This window comes from Diceros bicornis, chromosome 14 (genome assembly GCF_020826845.1).
Source record: "Diceros bicornis minor isolate mBicDic1 chromosome 14, mDicBic1.mat.cur, whole genome shotgun sequence".
NCBI classification, from domain to species: domain Eukaryota; kingdom Metazoa; phylum Chordata; class Mammalia; order Perissodactyla; family Rhinocerotidae; genus Diceros; species Diceros bicornis.
The window spans coordinates 1,392,165-1,414,275 of NC_080753.1; positions in this window are offsets into that span (position 1 = coordinate 1,392,165).

Genomic DNA, 22,111 nt, shown 5'->3' on the forward strand with positions numbered 1-22,111 from the left:
TGATTTGCTTTTAATAGTTACACTTCGTTTCTTTCAGTCACTAAGACTTTTCAACTTCATGCTTTCGCCTCTGTTTTTTTGCACCTGGCAGCTCCCCTTCTTAGTGTTTTTCTAACTCCTGCGTGGCCAGTGCAGCTCATCTCGTCACGACTCTCTCGTCGAGCTGCATAGATCTGGTCTGTTAGCGTTATCACAAACCCACATACGCTCTGCTACATTGTGTTCTTAGAGGCACCATCGAGGCTTCATCTCCTAGGATATAAGGCATAGAGTTTGCCCCATTACTGATTCTTATTAGTAAGTTATTAATAAATTAGTTAATTCATTATCTGAGGATCCCCAATGAGTATTCTTTTCTAGGTGATTATGGCGTGACGCACCCTTTCTGAGGCGTATGAGACCCCCTTCCACCTGATGGGTTGGTGTGCTCACCAGCACAGAAGTTCTCGTCCAGGGCCCAAGGCTGTTTGTCTCACTCCCTACTTACACAGAATAAAAATGCAGACCTAGACTTTATAAATATAAATTTAACAAAACCTATACATCCAAATATAAATACTCCTCTCCTGATTAAAATCAATAAACACTTACCATAACGTTTTCCTTTCTTTTCATGAGAGTTATTGTGCCCTTTATATTAACTTTTTTATGAATTTTCAAGGATTTTTAGAAAACATTTATTTCCATTAATTCTGATCAAATTGTCACAACTTGGCCGGAAGCAGTTTTATTAAGTTGCCCCTTAGTTCTTTAGCACTACCCCCAACATCCTCAAAAAGATTCCTTGCTTTCCGGCAACAATAAGATGTTCTTTACTGATTTTGACTTTTCCATTGCCCATGACATGGAATCAGCCACTCCCCTAGGATCCTGGGTGTTTCTCTGTGGAGACAAGTACAAGAGACGAAATCTACGCCCAGGGGTGTGCAGGCTTAGAGTGAGCAGCGCGAAGGCGCACGGGAGCTAGAAAAAATATTCTTTTTGAAGAATGTAAGTTTACTTTGGTTTTCCCAAGTAAATGGGGAGCATGAGTTGTTGTTTTCTTATATTTCTTAAAGACGGACTTCAAACCAGACTGACACACCCCATAGTCTAAGCCCTGAGGAGTAAGGGAGCTTCTGCTGGGCCCGGCCCCCAGGTCTCCTTCCGGACTGGAGCTGCTGGGTCCACAGGGCCGAGAGCCATCCCAGCCATCTAACTGCCTGCCATCCACAGCACTGTTCAAAATTCTGTCCAAAGTTTCCACTCACTTTATTGTTTCTTCTTCCTGCTGAGCGATGAAATCTCCTCGTGGAAAAGTCAGAAATTTTCAGATATTTTTTCTTTTAGCAGAATTATAACTCTGACAGATAATTACATTTGCATATCTCTTTTTCCTTTGTAAATAACATTTCTTTTTCAGTGAAATGCCCTCATGAGAATTAGCCGCTTTCCCGAGTTCCAAGGCTTTAGAGGGTGCAGCAGGAGACACTCTCGTCCACTCCTCCAGCTCCTTGAGCAGCATCTCTGAGGGATCCCTGCTGGTTCACAGGAGCGGAATATGGTCCCCCAGGCCAGCCCATCAGGAAATGCACGTCCTGGAGGCAGTGGCTCTTCTCCTCTTAGCAGTTCCCCAGGGGCTTTGTTCCCTGAGGGGAACACGTTTTCCTGCCATACGAAGAGGCACTTAGACATTTGGCAAATCTTAGCCATTTGCTATTTCCTTGCCTAAGTAACTAGGGTAAACCATCTCCTTCTTCGAGGTGTCCTTTGTGGTTCAGTGTATTCCAAGTATCTCCCAGAACAAACAGCCCAGACATAGTGATACTATTCATATTGATGTCATTAGCTTATCGAGCATATATCACAAGTGCAGCACTGTGTTACACCTCATCTCAGTTAATCCTAGCAACAACCACTTCAATAGGATCACTTTTATCCCATTTTCCAGATGAGAAAACACATCTAGAGGAGAAGACAACGTACGGTTGACTTAACCCAGCATGGAAGTGATGGCCCAGGGATTGGAACCCACAGTTCCACCGCGAGTCTGTGTTCTTAGCCGCCAGCTCTACTTGTTCCTTTTCATCCTTGCTCACAGCCAACTTCACATTTAGAGAATGTGTCCCCAAAGCAGATTTTATATCCCATTAGCCTAATCATCACACAATTCAATTTAGATACCATCCTAGCAACAGCCACCACTCCCCATTTTTTAACTGTAATTGACAGTCACCTAGAAACCACATGCTATCTCCAAACCATGCCCGTTAAGTTTATATAACAGCAAACAAGCCACCTCTCCTATTGTTCACCTGCAGGTTCCCCTCTGGCCTCTCACCATGGAAATCAATTACAGCCTCCTGCTCCTGCCTTTCACATGTTGTCAAATCCAGTCTCACAGGACACGCTTGGCTGATTGTGTGGATTCCAGTCCCCTGAGTGACTGGGTTTGAAGCGTTGCCGGGCCCTGTCACTACCTGCCCACCAACACGCATGCACGCTTGCTGCCCCGGCGTCCCGTGGGTGAACTGGTCTGTGCCACCCTGAGGCCTTTCTTCTCTCAGCACCAATTTCCCCTCGCCAGCAACTTCACCTTCAGGTTTGGCACCAACGCCCAGGGGTGTGCAGGCTTAGTGTGAGCAGTGTGACATGCTCTGATGTGTCCAGAGTATGTGGACAGAAAAATAGCGAAGTTGAAACAAAAAAAATTATCCGAATCGACTTCCTAGCAGACAGATACTTGTTATGTGCACACGCTGGAGGGAAAAGCAAGGGTGCACCAGGAGCCAACATGTATATAAAATACGACTCGTCTCCTCGTGGACCGGGTGGCTCAGCATCTGAACCTGCCCTGGACAGACGTCCGTGGGCTCTCCTCACACATGCCATCAGTCTTCTGTGTCTCACCTGTTTCTTCCATCCTCCTCCCTATCCCAGGCTTTAAATTTTCATAGACAACATCAGTATTGATGCCACGATTATGGATATCAAAAAAATAATGCAACACTAAAGAATGCTTCCTAAGTGGCATAGCGGAATTTGAATGGTGCTCTCCAAACATTCCCAGCACGTACAAGAAATTTCTATATTTGGAAGAGACCTAAAAGTCACCTAAAACAATCCCTTCATTTTTCACACAAGAAATATAGGTGTTTATTTATAGGAAATAGTGGAAACCGCTTTCAGTTAACAAGAATATATTCAATTAATAATAGTAGTTCTGGAATCCCTGACCAAACGTGGAAGCAAACGTAAAACTCCTGGGTTGAGAGCTAGGGGGAGAACGCGCAAGCGCTGGGATCTGTTGCATTTGCGGCACAATGCTGGCTCCATCTGGCGGACAAAGTAGTAATTTCCAGTTAGTAGCGTCTGTGTTTACGATTAATGAAGGATACTTTCTTGAATTGGAAATGTCCAGTTGGGTCCAAATATTTGAAGAATTTGAATATAAATGTAGTCTCAAAAATGTTACTATTTCTATCTGTGATTAGCCTCTTCCAAGGAGTATAATGATTAATAAATTGTTGTTTAAAATGGATTTGAAAAAGAGGCAAAAATCTGGTATAAAAAAAATAAGATGTTTCCTCAACTATCTTCCAAAAGAAATTTATGTTCATCGAAAAATATATTGATATTTATTATTATTTAAAAAGAGCAAAAAAATCTATTACTATTTTTAATCAAGGCAATATGACTAGTGCCAATTTATTATTTAATACATATTGCCAATTAAAATGTAAAACACAAATTATTTAGTGATTCCAAAGATCCATGGGATTGGTCCTTTATTATCAACTGTTCCTGTTCTTTGGGCTAAGAAACTAACACAGTGAGCATGTCATTCTGTTCGCACGGGGAGGGCAAACTCACACATGTTCAGTGCAGGATTCTGACCCAGGATTCTGTGAGAACTTCGGAATTTCAAGCTAAACATTTTGTGTTTGTACATATTCGAGAACAAGAATCCTCAACTTTCTCCAGATTCTCAAGTGTTTCTGGGACCTTAATTGTTTATGAACCCCGAAGTAGTAGTTACATAAGTGGGTTTAATTTATGAAAATTCGTCAAGTTGTGTGCTAAGATATGCTTATAGTTATACTTAAAAAAAAATTCTTAGAAGTTTAAGAATTGTTGTTTTGTGTTCCCAAACTTATTAATAATAAACCCTCACCATGCACTGAGGTAAGTATAGGGTAGAAGTTATTAAAATCTTTTGAGACTCAGTTTCTCTAATGGTAAAGTACAAGTAACTTCCCTTGGGTCGTTGAGAAAACTACTATGAAATAAAAATCACCAGAAATTGGGTCCTGCTTCTGAAATGTCCCTCAGCCCAGGGGCGCTGACTGACTGTTATACTGCTGCTCTGATGTTCTTCAGAGTTCTTTCTGATTCTTACTGCCTGGTCCCTTGCACTCTAAGCCCCTGTCATAATTAGTAATTCTTTCTGTTAAACTTTCACTGTTCAACTTACCATGTGGTTGCTCTCTCCTCATTGGACCCAGACTGTTACAGCCTCTTACTCTTCACTCAGCCAGGATGTGTAGGGGAATCTATTAATATGTGAAAAATGATAACTAGATTGCATTAACTGTATAGAACAGTTGGTCTGGTTACACCAGTCGTGTGGCCTGCTAACTTTTCTTTACAAGGATATAAAATATATGAAGAGTAGAGACTAACTCTTAATTGACAGGGTTTATGCAAACAGTACCAATTTGTGCATGTGTGATTCGCAGAAACTCGTACATCAGATATTTGTAGAATGGCATTATCATTTAAAGGTGTAAAGACCACAACTATGGGACATCTTGAGAATTCTTATTTAACCAATCAAATATGATTCTCTTCTGTTACGGGTCCAGAAACTCTTTTATTATCTTAACAATATAGAGTGTGGGTGGCATTGGGGATGGTAAGGTTGGATTACTGTGGGGGTCATTTCCCCTGGGTAAACCATCCGCACTCGCCCTCTCCACCTGCTGTGTGTGTGGGTCTGACCGGATCCCAAACCCCCACCCTTTCCCACCCCTTCAAAGCCCCTCTCTGGGGTGGGAGTATGACACAAGCCTGGCTGGTCAGCTCTTCACCCTCTGACCATGATGAGTGGTTCAAAATGGGCAAGGCACACAAATATGTCTAAAGAGTGTGAGCTGAGAACGTTACTGGAATTTTTTGGAAAGAGAAGATCTCTTTCTGCTCGCTTTGCTGAACCGCTAGGATGGAGGCCTGGATCTGCTGGTCAGTGTCTGTGCCAGCGCGTGGGAGAAACCTGTCTGATAAAGAGAGAAACACAGGAAAGGAGAACTAAACAATGCAGAAAAAGAGATTGCTGATAACATCATTTGACGACCTGGGTCTGGCCTGGGGCCGCGGGACCTGAGGTTTTCAGAAACAGGAGACAGTAAACGCCCTGAGCCAGGCTGAGCTCACTCTGTCATTCCTGGTCAACATCGTCCTGACCCCTGACCGTGGCAGCTACTGCAAGGGACACATCTAACAGAGGCCTGCAGGTCGCAGACGAGTGACTGGGAATTTCCTCGGTCAGAGTCCAGGGGTGAAGTTCAGCCAGGCCTCCTTCCAGGTCTCTGCCGTTTTCTTCAGCAGAGAGAGTGACAGGCTGCACGGCCTGGTGTGTGTCCGTGTGCGTCACAACCACGATATTTAAACACAGACCACTTTGTAGTTATTTTCTTCCATCTGAAGTCTTTCTGGAAATGTGCCAAATAGACACTTACTTAGATACACACAAAAGGTCAAGTTTTCTCCCCTGCCTTCCCATTTAAAGCAAAATACTTTTTCTTTATTTTATTTATGGAAGGGTTAATTTCTTTATTTTTATCATGCCATACTATGTTGCTTAGTTACAATCCATTACTAATGTCAGTTTTTATAGTCTCATCTGTGTTCAGATGTTGAAATTTGCTTCTAGATGCCTATTTCTATTTTTCAAACTTAATTTTTTCTTCTGTACTTAAAATTCAAAACTCAATGCCAATCTTTTTGAAAACTCCGTAATTCTTTTTTCTGTTTGCTATGAGTGTTATTTGAGAGGGAAATGCACTTAGAGCAATGATTACAAGGCAATCGTGGATCAAATTAATGCTAGTTGTGTAATCTTCTGAATGTACCATTTGAAATAAATCTGTCAAAAGATAGATTCACATAAAATCGTTGTAGAATACCACTAATTCGTGTTACAATGTACTGGATGGTAGCAAGAAATTGTCAGCCGTAAGAAGTACAGTTGCTAAATGATCTAATAATAAAACAACATATTTTGGGTGCTGTTTATTGGCACTTTGTCCTAGAAGTTAACATTTACTCTTTTTCTTGAACATTAGACATTACAGAACTAGAACCTGTTTTTCAAATATTCTGAATAAACTAAATATCTGTCACTCAGAAGGGAACAATGACTCTAACCTGTTCCCATTCTCTTCTCTCCTCAGAAGATCCCTTTGTTGGCTGACCAGGTGTGGCCACTCTGCCAGCACATCAGGATTTCTGTAATTCCTACGGAGACACCATTGACTCAAGGAGGGCTCCTCCCAGAAGGCTGTGAAGGGAGAATTCAAGCAATTTTTCCACTTGCTGGAAGTTTAAATGTTGATAAATAGTTTAAAATGTAAATATCTGGCAAAACTGAGTTACACTTGTTCTACAGTTAGTTACACATTATTATTTAGATCATTTTCATTTTAATCCACGTTTTCAATTGCCAAAAGGATTTGAAAGTGTTCACAATAAAATATGTGCCATTAAAGTTATCAAGATAACACATCATAATCCAAGTAAGACGATATTAAAATAGTTGGACCAGAAAAACAAAATAAGCTAAGAATAACTAGTTCAAATTTTGCCAGGCAAGGCAAAAAAGCAAAGCATAACATATTATATAATGGTCATCCAACAAAAGGAAGTGTAATCATTCAAAAGAGACAAACATTTTCCAAGCACTATCTCTAAAGATTGATTGTTTCAAAGTCTATAGAAGGAAAAATTAAGTATATTACAATCTCTAAAAATTTTTCAAAAATTCCAAAAATCTGTCCTATGACCAGCTTTTACTCACTATCAATGATAGCCAAGAAATAAATGTTAAGCTTTCCTCTTGTGAAAAAATGTTTTTGAGGTGCTAAAGTATATTTTTTAGGTAGATGATTTCAAATTGATGTATAGGTCACACATAGAAAAGATTAAGAATAAAATGCCTTGTGGTTCAGTGGTTTTCAAACTGCTCTGGGCCGAGACCTAGAAATTCTGTCTGAGCTTCCTGTACTCCACAGAAATCACTGTTCCCATCACCCTCTCCCATTTCAAACAAAAGCAGCTCCACTTTGCACTTTAGGCTTCTGCTTGAGACTGCATCTAAGACACAGTTTCCAAGCTGAATAGGGACCATCAAAAATGGTTATTTTAGGCCATTCAGATTCAACTTCAGGTAGCCTCTATGCAGGATGTTTTTTCAACATCACTTTATAATTCTTACAACGCCTGAAAGGAAGTCATTATTTTATCTGTTTTACTGACAAGAGGAAACTAAAGCTTTAAAAAAGGCATTTTGGGTCTGGCCCAGTGGCGTAGTGGTTACGTTCACATGCTCCGCTTTGGCGACCCAGGGTTGGATCCTGGGTGTGGACCAACAACGCCACTTGTCGGGCCATGCTGTGGCAGCCTCGCCCTATAAAAAAGTAGAGGAAGATGGGCATGGATGTTAGCTCAGGGCCAATCTTCCTCACACACAAACACACACACACACACAAAAGGCATTTGATGAGTGGAGGAGGTCAGATTCCCAAAAGGCCAGATAATTGGGACTTTGAAATTATCAAGGAGTGTGACAGGTGTGCATTCTGGAGAATGACAGTGATCCAGGAGCTACCATCTAAGAAAGGAGAGAGTGACCCAGAGGTCAATGACTGAAGTGAGGAGTGGAGAGTAGATCTGATGGAAACTCAGTGCTGGAGATTTCTAGGAAAGGGGGAGGGTCAAGGGTCTGGAAGCCAAAATGAGGAGCAAGAAGGATGTCTGTTCCCTCCCAGACCAGGGTGTGAGTGGCATGGAAGAAAACATGTCCTCAGGGGAGAAGTAGGTGTCAGTGAGAACAAGATTATGGGAACACTCAGAAAACAGGGTGGGCAGATGAGTATGCACTGATGACTGACCAAGAGCTCCAGAAGGCATGGTGGGGAGGGTTTTAGATATTGAAGAGAGGAAGGAGGTGGAAGCAGGTGAGGGAGGTACAGAGCTATCGGAGCTTTGGTGGTAGTTGACATAAACAGGAATGTGGACCACGTAAGATTTTTTGTGATGCTCCCTTCAAAGCTGTGAGTATTAGGAGTGGAAGAAAAGGGTCCTAAAAGAGAGCCCAGATAATTAGGGCTTCCACTTGACCCCTGCTGATAGAGGCATGGACTCTATAGTGACATGAGCTTGCAGTGAGTCCTTGGGTTCACACCCAAATTCGCAAATGGGGCATAAATCTCACCCTATGATTCTGCACCTATTTCAGTGTGGGGGTTTTCCCCATACCACCAAGCACTTCTCTGACACCAACAGAGTGTCCTATAATTCAACTCAACTTGACACTGTCTACCTGGAGACAGCATCCGATTCCACAGGTTAAGGGCTCAGTCCTACAAGTCCCCCCCAACCCCACCCAACTTCAGATGTTAGTTGCAAGTCCAGGTTGTCACCTGCACTTCTGAAAAAACAGCTATAGATTGGAGGTTCCAACAGCCCCCCTCTTTGGGTTCAGTTAGTTTGCTAGAGAAGCTCACAGAACTCAGAGAAACATTTTATTTACTAAATTACCAATTTATTATAAAAGGATATCGCTCAGGAACAGCCAGATGGAAGAGGTGTATAGGGCAAAGCGTGGGGAAAGGGCTCGGAGCTTACGTGCCCTCTCTAGGAGCCCCTCTCCCAGTACCTCCACCTGTTCACTAACCTGGAATCTCTCTGAATCCTGTCCTTTTGGGTTTTTATGGAGGCATCATTACATAGACACGATTGACTAAATCATTGACCATTGGCCATCATTCAACCTCCAGCCCTTCTCCCCACCCTGAAGGTCAGGGGGGGTGAGACTGAAATTTCCAGCTCTCTAATCACATGGTCGGTTCCTTCAGCAACCAGCCTCCATCCTCAGGCGCTTTCCAAAAGTCACCTCACTAACATAAACTCAGATGTGGCTGAAAGGGGTTTGTTATGAGTATCAAGACACTCTTATGACTCTTGTCACTTAGGAAATTCCAAGGGTTTTAGGAGAGCTGTGCCAGAAATGGGATGAAGACCAAATACATATTTCATATTATAGATCACAATATCACACACACCAAGCGTGTGGGGTCCCATTTGACTTTTCTATTAGAGGCATGGAGGCCAGAAGAGGAGCAAAGAAGACTTTGAGCATCATTTCCACCTGACATCTGCCAGCGCAAGCAGTTTTTGAGCTCCGGAGTTACAGATCCAGCTGGCAAGAGAGACCAGTTCTCAGTCCTATTTCAAAACCTCCCTAGAAACAGGCTCTGAAGGGTCCAGTTGGAGTTTGGGTCTTACTGTCTGTGACCAGGGCCTGTGTGATTATGTCATATAAAACAGCAACCAAGAGTCCGTCAGTGTGATGGAGGGAGGCAAATATGGGATTCCTCATATGGTGTGCTGCTGGGCAGACACCCCAACAGGTGTCCACCAAGAGTCTGATCAAAAATAGAGTTTAAAAAGTCTTTTAGGGGCCGGTCCCGTGGTGTAGGGGTTAAGTACGAGTTCTCCTCTGCTGGCGGCCCGGGGTTCGGGCCTCAGGTGCTCACTGACACACCGCTTGTCAGGCCACGCTGTGGCGGCGTCCCACACAAAATGGAAGAAGATGGGCACGGATGTTAGCTCAGGGCCAGTCTTCCTCAGCAAAAACAAAAAAGAGGAGGATTGGCATGGATGTTAGCTCAGGACTGATCTTCCTCACAAAAAAAAAAAAGTCTTATTTAGATTTCAGGGCTGAGATCTGTCAATAATAGGTGACAGAAACAGGTAATGTTAAATGGCAAAATGTACACACACGTGGGCCCGGCTTTCCCCCGCTTCTACTTGAGTAAGAGATTTTTGGCTCTGGATGCTTGGGCTCTCTCCCTCCCCCGCCCTCCAAGGAGGGATATTTTATTGCTAAAGAGAGATTTAGACTTTTGTGATGCAGAATTAAGAGAGCAGAGATTAGTGAATGACCTAGGTCTGCTGAAGGAGTAGCAGCTTTTTGGGAAAAGAAATAACTGGAAGTTGCTGCATGGGGTGGAGACAAAGGAAATGGGAGAGGAAAATAGGATTTTAAGAAGCATTTATGTGGACAACATATTATTTCATTATGTTTAATGAGCAAAATAAAGTAACTTCAACCATTTTGAAAATACTTTGGCCAGAGGAATGTGTTCCTGGACTCGTAACACCACACTGATGCCAGACCACAAGGATGGTGGCTTGAGAGAATTCCAGGGAGTTGGGAGGGAAAGCTGTGCTCCTTTAACCAGGGGCGTGTGCAGCGATAATAGGACACCTAAGCAGACACATCGTACTCAAGTGGAGATATGGACTTGGAGTCCAAATGAGAGGTCAGTGCTGGAGTAGTAAGTTTGAAATTTATATAAATAGAGTTAAAAGCAAAACTTGAGACTGAATTAGTCATGCACATAGAAAGGGAAAAAGAAAGTATGAATGACCAAGCCTCATGAAAGACTGACAATTGAGAAGCACAGAAAGAAGGAGAAGGCATAAAAGGTAGAAATATCAAGAACTATGTGGCTTGCAAAGAAAGAAGTCGGAGGAAAATATTCCAGGAGCAAGGAAGAAGTCACATGATGTAAGAGTTTCAAAGAACCCAAGAAGTTACCTGGTTCAGTCTCCTGCACTAGAAAGCATCCATTTAAGCATCGTTGCAGATGTCCTTCTGGCCTCTGGGTGAACATTTCCTGTTGTGGGGAGCTCATCTCAAAGGTATTCCACTCCTATGCTGAACCATGCAAGATGTAGGTTCTAACTTGTATACTTGATGGGGACAATATTGCCCTCAACATGGGAGAAATTAATTATTAAGGGGGAGCCAAAAAAAGATCTTACTCTTCTGTATAGATACAGGTACATAAACATTATATGGTTTATCTGTGGTATTAAAACTTCATTGTTGGGGGTGGATGGTGGGCAGTTATTAGAAAAAAAAAAAGTGTTAAAAGTCTCCCTGATGAAAAATAGTTGAAAAACACAATTTATACTAATCTACAAGTTAACAAATCCTAGTGGCTTAAAAGAGCAGCATGTATGTTGCTGAAAGTCCTTCATTACAGAGCAAGGAATGTGATGGCAGTGGTTTCAGGAATGTGCTCACACCTTTACTCTTGGACACAGGCTGAGAAGGCTGCACTACTTCCTAGCAGGTGACATTATGGAAGACTTCCTTGATGGGCAGGGGAGGGCCTGGAGAATCACAGGCATTTTCTATCTCAGCCTGGAAGCCACACCCATCTCCTCTGCTCACATTTCATTGGCCAGAAGAAGACACAGGCACTGTCTAAATTCAAGAGGATAGGGAAATATAGGGGAAGAATGGAATATTGGACAAGCATTACAATATCTGCCACAGAGTTGTCATACTGAGTGGAAATCTGCCTCTCTGCAACGACCCCACAGCGGTCCTCATTTTGCATCTTTGAGCAACACGTTGACACTCTATTCCCTCTGCTTCAAAAGAGAAAATTAATTCTCTCTAAACTCCTCTCACCATCTCTGGCATGAGAAAATTAGCAACACATTTATCACACCGTCTTTCCTCCTCAAGACTCTGCAATTCGTCAATGACCATGTTGCATCCAACAGATCGCCATCCTTAGTGGGGGCGTACGAGGCAGTGGGCTGGATCTAAGTATGAATTCTTCAGTGCTGTCTAACTTTTTTTATTTTGCCACATCATTCTGTGCACTGATACTAAGCGTGTGGTCAGCCAAAATCCTGGGCTATTTTTTCACATGGTCTACAGCAAAGTGAGAAAGTCTTTGTGTTTTATCAAGAATTAGAAACTGATGGATAAAATTTATCACAGTGTTATCTAAATAATGCACTTCCAATAATAGATTTTTTTATTTGTTTGTCTGATCTTTTGTGTAAGAAAAGTTGAAAATAAGGACAGTAAAAGCAACGGCTATAAAACAAGTTATAATTTATGGTTCTTACAAATATCAGTTACATGACATGGCCCCGTATTTTTGGTGTTTGTTGTGTTTTAAGTGAAACTGCCTTTGTGGAGCTCTGCTCCTGGGGCCTGACCCAAGCACAGGGGCCGATCAAGTAGGTGAACATCAAGAACTGGGGTTTCAGAAGCTTTCATCCTCAAAACAGTGTCTCAAGTTTCCTCTCAATTTTAGTGACCGTTACGATTGTACTTGCTATCCTTTTTATACCCTTTTCTCACATCAAAACGTATCTGTTCATTTTCTAGATCAAAAAATACTTATGTGCAAAGCACTTTGTAACTATGAAAAATAAAATTTCAAATTACAAATAAAATTTTCCTCATACAATAAAGTTTCTTACCTCCCTTTGGCCTTAGAGGACCTTACATACAAGGTGAGAGAAAGAGAGAGACACCAAGACAAACACCAGAAGATTTGCAGAGGCAACTGTTGAAACTAGAATTTCCATGGACGACAATCACAGAAAACGATCCATGAGAGGAGAGAGCCTTCAACTTTGTCCAAAAGAAAGAATATTACTTGGAAAAGCATGCTGCCTGGGCAAGGCAGTCCACGTTTTTCCACATTTGGAGTGTAGTATGAACAAATGTAAAGTGGTGACGAGAGGAAGTTGCATAACTCGGGAAACAATGAGCAGAGAAACTTCACCCTAAACCCTGAGTTTGTGCTAAGAGCGGTGACAGAGATTTAAAAATATGCTCGAGTCCTGTTACCCTGGCAATATTTTGGACTTGGCATTGAAAAACCACTAAAGGCTTCTGGGGAGAGCAGAGACGTGATCAGAGCCGATTTCCACAGCAGATGTTATGACGGCAGCATCTAAGATGGACTGGGGTAGAGACAATGGCTCTGGAGAGAGGAATTAAAAGCAAATGCACTAATCCAGTGAGATATAACAAGAGCCTGGGTGGAGACCAGAGAACAGAGTAGGAATAAAAACAAATATTAGCTGTAAGAAAGGTGATAAAGGGAGGAGCAAAAGTCAGACTTCATCAGCTGACTGCAGTTGGGAGAGGAATAGAAAAGAGACTTCTAGTCAACGTGGAGGAGTAAGACGCTGAGTGAAATACCCCCTCCCATTCTAACCACTAAGAAACACGGCACAACCACAAAATTAAATCCATAGCTGAGCTGAATAAAAGTCAGAGTGGTAATAGTGAGGTGAATGTGAAGCTTAACAAAAGAATCAAGATGGACATTAACACTTGCCCTAGGAAGGAACTGAACTCAGCCTAGAATCGGGAAGCGCTGCCCAGTCGATGAGATGGACTGGAGAAAACCTGTACCCACTAGGCCCTGGAGAGCATCTAAGCAGCATGCCAACTTCGCAGAGCTGTGGGTAGAAAATATTTCATGAGCAATACAAAGAACAATCCTGTGACACACACCTGTGTTGTCTGAACTAAAGCAACCCATGTGGTAGGGAAACCACTTTCTGAAAAATTGCTTGAAAACTCTGAGGCCAGGGGAAATCCATGTCTCCTTCAGAGGCAAACGCAAAACACTTTTTACAATCCCTCGTACAACCTATGGCAGAAATTACAACTCACACAGAGAAATGCGTCTCTATGAAAGGTAGTCAGCTGATCAAAAAAAAAAAAAACGAGAATTTGTACTTGTGAAACAGAAGGCAATAGATAAACAAGAAAAGGTAGAATAAACAGTGATTGGACCATCAAACTTGAGTGACTAGAAAAATGGCTAAAACTGCTATAGAAACATTCCTCATCTTTCTTATACTAGAGGAAGAGGCCTCAGAGCAACTGAGGTTGCTGGAGAGCAAGAGGGAAGGGGGGGGTGAGAGAAGCAAGCCCAGAATCCTACTTAAGCCCAGCTCACATCTCCAGATGGTCTCTGACCTGCACACTCACAGGATGGACAGCAAGCAGCTGCCACTCAGACTGACCTGACACCATAGCTGTCAACCACTGCAGATGTGAAAGTGTGCAATTCAAGTCCAACCAAGTCAGTTCTCTACTAACACAAAAGCTTCAACACCCTTTGAAGCAAAGACAGAATCTAAAGTCTACACAACACGATATCCACAATATCCATGATACAACCCAAAATTACTCAACATACAAGGAGTCAGGAGAGTATGACCCCTTGCCAAGGAAAAAGACAATCAAGAAATGCCAAGTCCGAGATGACCCAGGTGTTGGAATTATCAGGTGAGGACGCAGAACAGCTGTTACAATTCTGCTCAGTGAGGCAAAGGAACGTAGTCTCCTAAGTGAAAAGATGGGAAAATTAGAAAGTGTAAAAAAGGTCTAAATGGGAATTTCAAAATAGAAAAATAAAATATCTGAAATTTAAAATGTATTTGATCATCTTAATAGCAGAATGGAAACAACAGAGGAAAGAGTCAGGGAAGTTGAAGATAGATCAATAATAATCATTCAATTGGGAGAAGGAGAAGGAGGAGGGGCAGGAGGAGGAGAGAAAACGAAGAGATGGTATTAAGTAAGAACAGATCTTTAGGGCTCCGCGGGACAATTTCAAAAGGTCTATGTACTGGTAGTTGGAGTCTGAGGAGGAGAGGAGATAGAGAATGAGGCTCGGAAAAATATTCGTAGAAATAATGCCTGATAGCATTAAAAAATTGGTGAAAACCATAAATTTACATGTTAAAGAAGCTCAGTAAACTCCAAACAGGATTAGTTAGAGGAAAATCATCCCTACGCACATCATGTTCAAACTGTTGAAAACCAAAGATAGAAAGACATAGTGAAGGTGACCGGAGAAGAATGACATGTTACGTACAGGAAAGTAATGATTCAAACCGCCAGGCGCCTCTCATCAAAAACCATGGAGGCTGGAAAACAATAAAACAATGCCCTTAATGTGCCAAAGAAAATAAACCGTCAACCCAGAATTCTAAATCTAGCAAAAAATATCCATCAACCATGGTGGTAAAATAAAGATATTTTCAGATTTTAAAACTAACAAAAACTCTAAGGGAATTGATGGCCTCCAGATCTGTATTGCAAGAAATACTAAAGAAATCCATCAGGCTGAAGAGAAACGATAGCTGAGAGAAAGTCAACAATAGACTTCAAGACAAAGAGCACTACTAAACGTAAAGAGGGACATTTTATAATAAGAGAATATTCCACTCATTGGGAAAACATAACAATCGTAAATGTATACATGCTGATAACAAAGCCACAAAATATATGAAGCAAAAATTGATAGAATTAGAGGAATAAATAGTTCCACAATTATAAAAGGAGAATTTTATACCCGTCTGAACAATTTATAGAAAAACTAGACTAAAAAATTAGCAAAGACATAGAAAATCTTTAAAAAACACTGTCACTTTGATCTAATTGACATTTGTGCATCAGTAGATTCAGAAAATCTCTCTGTGAGTGACACAGAACAGTATATCCTCTATGATTCTATTTGCATAAAATGCAAACAAATCTGCAGTGACAGAAAAGACGAGTGGTGGCCTGGGGAGGGCAGAGGGAGGACTAGAACGCAAAGGGGCATAGGAATCTTGTGGAGGTGATGGAATTGCTGTGTCTTTTTTGTAATGGTGGTTTCATGAATGTGTACAACTTTCATCAAGTTGTGCATCTAATGAATGTGTTTATTGTACATAAAATGTTCTTCAATAAAATTAACAAGAAAGGTAAATTGAATACATTTAATTTGAAAAGAGCATGACTAGTATGATCCAATTTTTCTAACACTATAAAATTTATCTTTCTATTATTTTATGCATGAAGAGAGTTTCTGAGTGATATTCCTCAAATGTTGATGATGATAATTTTAGGAAGATGGAAGGTTGGTAGGGATAATTTTTTTTTTTTTTTTTACTTTTCTACATTGCTTATATTTCTTTTTATAATGGCCATATATCATTTTTACAAAATCAATACATTAATTTTTGAAAATGAATTGTTAATGAAAAAATGAAACACTGTGGTAGAACACTTCTTTTATAAGGTTGACAGTAAATAGAAGCAAAATATTATTACATGATTGTGAGGCATATTAGAAGAAGGGAAGAGTTTTCACAGAAGGGAAGAATCTGTAAGTATGTGAAACAGTTGTGGAGGAACACTGTACTTTTTCCTCACAGATCCCTGAACTCCGTTTTCCTCGATAGCAGCTGAGCAATCTGTGAAATAAATTCATGCCAACATGCAAATAGGTACAAAGATTTTCCATCAGCCCTTGTCAAATTTCCTCTTAGCTGAAGCCAAGGAGATCCAACTCCTTCTTCCAAAGAAGGGGCAGCAACATTGCAAAATAGATAATTTGAGGATAATATGGTATTAAATACCATAAAAATATGGTATTAAATAGTACTCAATAGATACAGTTTTAGTAAACAAATAAATAGAGAATGAAGACGGGATAGCTTTCCAGCATCGCTTAACTTGTGCTCCATCGTGCTTTGTATTCCACCACAGCACGTGTCTGGTGCAGGTCACACCTTGAAATTTGTGGTGATTAGTTACAGGATCAGTTTCTCCAATGACAGGTCATGTATAAAGCACCTCATTACACCACAGATGGGATTTTATACTTCGGTGCCTACCCTGACACATAGGTACACACTGACAGACACAAAACTCTATAACCTTTAAGCTGGAAATCCTGAACAAGATTCTAGTCTGTCAGCAGTTCCCCAAACTGAATGATGGTGTCCAACAGTAGTAACGAGGCATCTGTAGAATACGTTATGCACCAGCGATAGTTTCCCTTTTGAAATATCCTAATCACCCCTAATATCCCCTCTTTGGGTTTTGTTTTATTAATGAAAGAAAAATATAAATCAATGATAGGAAATTTAAAGCCTGACACCCGAGAAATGATGAAAAGATCAATGAAAAATTTGAATATTATGTTTATAAATAATGTCATAAATATCATCCAGATATTTAAGTAAATGAGGTTTTTTAACTGCATTTTTTCAGTTTTGTCTAGGAGAAGATCATTCTTAAAAGCCCCTGTAGGTATGTATTTGGGCAATTTTCCAAAATAATCTATTTTTGTGATATTATGTTGGGCCAAAACATGAAAGAGTGGGTGCTATGGGCATTAGCAACAAAAAGAATACGTAACTCAAGCGGTATCCGTAAGACAAATCTGAGAAAAGGACGGGTCACACTCACGACCCAGGAATCCTCAGGTAAGGTTCAAAGCTGGGAAGCCCACACCAGTTTCAGCCACAGCACGGCTGCTATAGGGATCTAGCAGTCAAATCTCACAGCATGGCTCTATCTCCACAAGGAAAGAAAACCAGTACGGTTCTCAATTGTCGTAATATCAAGAGATTTTTGGTTGCACAACTAGGAAGTTAAAAAAAAAAAAACTGATGCCGGGGTCCCACGCCCAGAGATTCTGACTTCATTGGTATGAGATGTGCCTGGGCATGAGGATCTTTAAAGACTCTCATCATTCTGACGTGCGGCCGAGTGTGAGGATGCACCGAGCATCCTGAAACCTTCCCGTCCAACAGCTGAGGGACTTTGCTGGCATGAACCAAAAAAAAAAAAATTACTTTTTCTAACAATTAGATGTAATTTTAACTTTATCCTGAGGTACTTGTTCAACAAGAAAGAAACGGTGACTCAAGTTTGGGGATAAACTGCAAAATTCTATAAAGTCCGTAGAGTAAGAAAGTCAATGAAGTGCTTAAGAAATCATATGTTTTTTCTTACAAAGATCCCAAAGCAAAGACTTGACATGTATACCATTCACACTTGACCTAAAAACTTTAAATGGCAATATTTTTAATTGAAATAACAAAAAGCATGTTCCTGAAATCAAAATATGCATATGTGTATATATATGATAACTATATGTGCACATATAGTCTAACATGTCCTATCCTCAAGAAATAACACTTAGAGTTCATCCTCAGCTTTTTGGCAAGTAGATTTTCATTTTCAAGTTTTATATATATTTATATTTAATAACAGTAATGCATGCACATGAAATAAAAGTTTTGAAATGACCTAGAACTGTTATCCTATATTTTATTATTGCCATAGTATAGAAATGTAATTATTTGTTAAAAATGACTGTAAACATTTTGAAGCTCTTGATAAAATGGTCCAATTATTTTCCAAAATTCTTGAGGAGTTAGTACACTCAGGATTAATGCACAAGAGTAACTGATTTGCTATGTTCTTATGATGGTTAATTTTATGTGTCAACTTGGCGAGGCCATGGTACCCAAGAATTTGGTTAAACACATCTGGATGTCACTGTGAAGGTATTTTTCACATGAGATTAACATTTAAATCCGTAGACTTTGAGTAAATAGATGACTCTCCATAATGTGGGTGGGCCTCATCCAATCAGTTAACGGTCTTAAGAAAAAGACTGACCTTTCCCAGGGAAGAGGAAATTCTATCAGACGGCCTTGGGACTCAAGCTGCAACATCAGCTCTCCCCTGGTCTCCAGCCTGCCCACCTGCCCTGCAGATTTTGGACCTGCCAACTCCACAATCACATTGAACCAGTTCCTTAAAATAAATCTCTCTCTGTATGCACATCCTATTGGCCTGTTTCTCTGGAGAACTCTGACTAACCCCGTTCTGTACACGTTTTATTTTCAGTGTCAGTTAGATGTGTACGTGGCCCAGTGTCATTCGTAGTTAGCATGAGAGGCTGGCTTTCTGACTGCAGTCTTCCATGAGGATCGGTTTTTATTTCAAATGTGGTAGTCACTTCCTCCTGCTCCTTTGTCACCATATGTATCTTTGTCTTGACCTGGTTGACATTTCATTTGGATGGACTCCTTGTGAAGCTATGTCCCTATTCATAAAGACTTTGTACTTGGAAAGTTTATTTCCACCTACCCAATCTCCTCACATTTCTCTGAATTATCAAATCATTAGCAGATGCGATCAGTGTGCTGGAGTACATTTATGTTTCCTAATTTAAACACTCCTAAGAGCAGTGTTTAAATAAAATTGTGCCTTATGAAAGAAAAAATAATCTCTAATTATTTAATTTAAAGTGTCAGGTTGAATGTGAATCAAGGGGAAATTTTTTCATCAATAAAGAGAGCAATATAGTTATTTTCAGATTTAGGAAATATTTCAAAAAAAGTATTTTACAAAGCATCTTCTATAACATTTTGTATATGGCTCTATCTACGGGAATGTGTAGAACAAAATCATTTCCTACCTTCCATTTTAATTTGATGCTTTCTCTAAAATATAGTTAGAAAAGCATAATGCACTTTCCATGGGCTGAAAAGGGGAGACTTAACTATTGTTCCAACCTCCACAGCCACCAAACCAGCCTTATTCACATTCCACACCAACAGCCAAACGCCATTCATGAGACAAAATAATTGCTGATAGCAACAGAAATATTTTTAAACTACCCTCTTCTTTTTATTCACATCTGCTCAGTGTTTGAATAAATTTTCCTTTTGTTTAGAAAATGTGCTTAACTGTATATTAAGTAGCTAGGATCTGGGGTATGAATGAGCCAGGGAACAGGTGACACAGAGCATGTCCCAGGACTGTAACATAATATGGCCGCAGTGACCCACAATGGTCTTTGCCTTGTGGTATAAAATGTAACAGAGCTCTTCATTCGTTTCCCAAACACAAACAGTGCACGTGTTTGTGTGCCTTATCGTTTTCAAATCAAGATGTATTATTCTTATAAGTACATGCTGGCATTAAAAATAGGGACTTAATTCCTAAGTGCAGGACTTGACTGAAAAACAGTGAAAACTGCCTTTTGATTTCAATATTTACAAGAACCAAATTTCCTATGTGGAAAAAAATGCAACAATTGAGAAATAATCTGCTTTTTACTGTTATCTTCATGCAGCAGTAACTACAACCCGTGCTCAGAAAATCTTCAATAAAAAGCTCCGTAAAGCACAAACATTTCAGAGAAAAGAGCCTCTCTGTAATTGTAATCCTGAACATATTTCTTTCTCTAAGCATTACTCTCCCCTTTAAGTAGTACAACTTAATGCCGGGCTGGACTGCCCCGGCCCGCTGCCCCCGGGGGCGATGTACTCCGCACGCGGCAGTTAGCAGGGCCGCTCTCCTCCAGGGCTCCTTTCGAATCCCGAGTTCAGCCCGCCAGCCCGTCTGTGCCAGCACTCGCTGCCTTTCTCAAGCAGAAACACTCTCGCGACCTTGAGCGAGGCCATTAGCGTGAGGACCCTGGCAGCCGCGGAGCGCTGCACGCTGCTTGCAGGACGCTGCCCTGGAGCGTGCCCTTTCACAAGGAGGGCTTCAGCTGCCACCCTTCTTCCTTTCTGCTTCTGTCTTCAGATGAAGGCAGCGGAACCGAGCGCGGTTTCTCAGACCCAGGTCTCACAGCTAGGCGTTGTCCTTGCTTCCACGTCCCCTCACACCCCACACCCAGCCGAGGAGCAGTGCTGCCAGCCTGACGGCCAAGGCAGGCCCAAGTCCAGCGCGTCCCTCCGCCCCGGCGCGGCCCGGCGGCGCCTCGCCCTCTTCTCGGGGCCGCCCCAGCCTCTGCCGGCGCTGCCGGGCGCGCTCGCCGGCCACGGCTGCGCAGCGTCCACACAGCAGCCCGAGAGACCTTTCTCACGCGTGAATCCGACCGTGGCTCTCTTCTGCTGACGCGTCCTCAACGGCTTCCCACGAGCTTCAAGGACTCTGGTCGTTCGGCCCTGCTTGTACCTCCTACTTCATCTTCCTCAACGTTCTCCCTAATTCACTGCACTCCAGCCAAATTGGCTTTTTTCCTGTCCTCCAAACTGCCGCGCTTTTTCCTGACTCAGAGCCTTTGCACCTCCTCTGCTTCTTGTTGCGTTTCTTTCCCCCCAGATCTCTCCAGGGTTGCTTCCTTATGAACAGTGATGTCTCGACGCAGACGTTACTTCCTCAGAGAGGCCTTCCCTTCCCACCGTTCCAAAGCAGCTCCTCCCCCATCCCTCTATCATAGCACCCTATTTTATCTTCTTTATGACAATGACACTTGAAATTATTTTATTTATTAATTTATGTGTTTATCACTCCCTCTATATTAGTCACAAATTGCTGTATGATAAATTACCCAAATCCTAGCAACTTAAAACAACAACAAGCCTTTATTATCTCACACAGCTTCTATAAGTTGGCAATTTGAGAATGGCTCAGCTGGCTTATTCTGGCTTGGTATCTCATGTGAAGTTGCATTTGGGTGGGCTGCAGTCATCTGAAGGCTTGACTGGGGCTGCCAAATCTGATCTCAAGATGGCTGACACAGACAATTGGCAGGTTTTTGCTGGTTATCAGGCAGAGGTCTCAGGCCCTGCACGTGAGCTTCTCCACAGGGCTGCTGGAGTGTCCATGTAATATACAGCTGGATTCTCCAAGAGCAAGTGATCAAAAAGAGAACAAGACAAAAACACAGTGTGTTCTATGACATGACCTTGGAGGTAACACGCAGTCATCCAGAAATATCCTATTGAATACACTGGTCATCCTTCTTCAGTGTGGGAAGGTACTGGACAAGGGCTTGAGTACCAGGAGGCAAAAATCTTTGGGAGTCCATCTTGGAGGCTAGCTGCCACACGCTGGATATCACAGACTCTGCCCTGTTCAACAATATCCCCTGTGACCAGGAAAGTACCTGACACTCAAGGAATGTTTGATTAACAGTAGACTAGCTGGTTAGTGGCAGACCTGTGTCTCAGTTTGTGAGATTGTGTTCACACATGTGTGGGTGTAAAAAATCCCAAGGATTTTTTGAACCCAGCTCAAAGGAACTGGGTTCCTTTCTAGCTCTGTCCCTGCTTAGTCATGTGACCTTTGATAAGTCACTTAATCTCCATCATCTTCAATAGCTCTGTCTATAAAATAGAAATAATACCTCTCCTGACTCATTCACATGTTGGTTGTAAACATTATGTAATGGAAACTTAATTCAACTGGTGTTGAGGAAACCAG